The sequence below is a fragment of the Galeopterus variegatus genome, unplaced genomic scaffold (genome assembly GCF_000696425.1).
Source record: "Galeopterus variegatus unplaced genomic scaffold, G_variegatus-3.0.2 Scaffold2577, whole genome shotgun sequence".
In the NCBI taxonomy this organism is placed as follows: domain Eukaryota; kingdom Metazoa; phylum Chordata; class Mammalia; order Dermoptera; family Cynocephalidae; genus Galeopterus; species Galeopterus variegatus.
This window is the reverse complement of record NW_007728688.1, coordinates 36,924-38,650: the sequence shown is the minus strand read 5'-3', so window position 1 is coordinate 38,650 and position 1,727 is coordinate 36,924. Positions and strand designations below refer to the sequence as shown.

The following is a 1,727-nucleotide window of genomic DNA, read 5'->3' as shown; positions in this document are numbered from 1 at the left end:
GTGTTAGACCTTTACTGGTTAATATTAGACTTTTTCTCTGATCTGTGGGTGTTTTTTTTTTCTTTCAGTTCTGTGTTGGATTATTAGCTACCCCAAACACTTAAATTGTGCACTATCTAATTGTCGTTTTTTGGTTACTTCTAAGATGGGGGAACTTCCTGTGGGGACCAGCACTTGAGCTCTGTGGTTGAGCTAAATTGCTGCTTTGCTGCTGATTCTCGGAAGGCTTTTTATGCAATTCAGATGTTAATCGTTGACCTTGTGTGTACTTCTGCATCTTGTGAGATCCAGTACACCTGGGTTGTGTGGAAACTCTGATCTGGGCCTGAGTATTTTCATCAAACTGCACCCCCTGCAGTTCTATATTCCTGACCAGTCTCCACTGAGTGGTCCTGCGCTGATTGGGGGGCAGATCAGCTGTCCTTGCTGCACCCCAGTGTTCCCCTGGTGGGCCTGTCTCCCCCACCACCCACACTCCAAACACATCCCATGGGGTAGGCCGTGTGCTGGTCCCTTGCAGTGAGTCACTGACTTCTGAGTGGCTCCTTTTTTTCAGTTGTCTGTGGCTCCTCACTCCTATGTGGATCCACTAACAGGAACCCTGTAGAAGGACACTTCTCCACTGCAGTCTCCAAGAAATTTCATAGGGAGAGCACAGCAGTGGCTTTTGCCAGCTTTTGCCCTGTGTGCTCACCAGGGCCAGCCTTGAAGTGCTGGGGGTTTGAAATGGTTAGAATCATCCTTCCTTTCTCTCATCGTGGCTTCTCCTGCCTTCATGAACTTTCTAGGTCTCTCCTGTTCTTCCCCTGAGCTCTAGTGGTCCTGGCTTGTCTGTCATTGCTTTTTAATAGTTGTAAATTGGTTGATTTGTGGGAGAGAGTGACGCTGGGGACCGTCTATTCCTCCATCTTGATCTGAAGGCCCCCTGATCCTGGATTCTTAGTATCCAGAGGTAACCGAGGTTTGGAGAGTGGTTTCTGTATTAAAGGAAATGCCTATATCAATAAGTGGCATTCAACTCGTGAGCACAGGAAAAGCTGAAATATTGGCTTCAGAAGGAGCTAAAATATTGCCAAGAGCATCATAGAAAAGGTCCATTTAGTAATAAAAGTGTGTATATCAAAGGAACAATAGATTTATCCCCAGTAAGACTGACCTATATTTGCTGACAGATGGCATCTTTGAACAAGGAGGGGTATGTGTCATTTACCAAACGGGACCAAAAATAAAATGTTAGCTTCACTTTTCTTCACAGAAATAGATTTCCTATGTATCATTAGTTACTTTATCAAGAATAACATGTAGTATCATCTTGGTGCTTATTAATCACCCTTTCCTTCCAATCAACTGTAAGAATAATTAGAGAACATTGGCAGCAGACCATCACTTCCACATTCATCTTCTTAAGCCAGTGTCAGCGAAACATTCAAACATTAACATCCACCACAAAAGTGCTCTTAAGTGTGTGTTTCTAAAGTTCAAAATTTTTAGGCATCAGTGTTTGGAAAGCAAACCCCTTGTCTTATATCAAGCAAAGATATTGATGGTAAAACCCATATGAAACCAAATGGCTGTCATCGGTGGGAGGTACAAATCTGTTGAGAGAGCAGTTTCAGAGCCAGATGCAGTGTAGGTATTTTTGTAAGCTTTGGAAATCTCGTGTCCATCAAGGGGCTCCTGGCCCCTCTGCTTCATGCTCTCCCAGATCACTAACTCACTGATGGAGA

At 43.9% G+C, this 1,727-nt stretch overlaps 1 protein-coding gene across 1 annotated transcript in view; it reads left to right on the top strand.

The window, feature by feature from the left end:
- LOC103598352 (serine/threonine-protein kinase ULK4) overlaps positions 1–1,727 on the top strand; it is a gene marked incomplete at its 3' end in the record, with an annotated part of 241,815 nt that overhangs the window by 239,684 nt on the left and 404 nt on the right. The window lies entirely within an intron of this gene.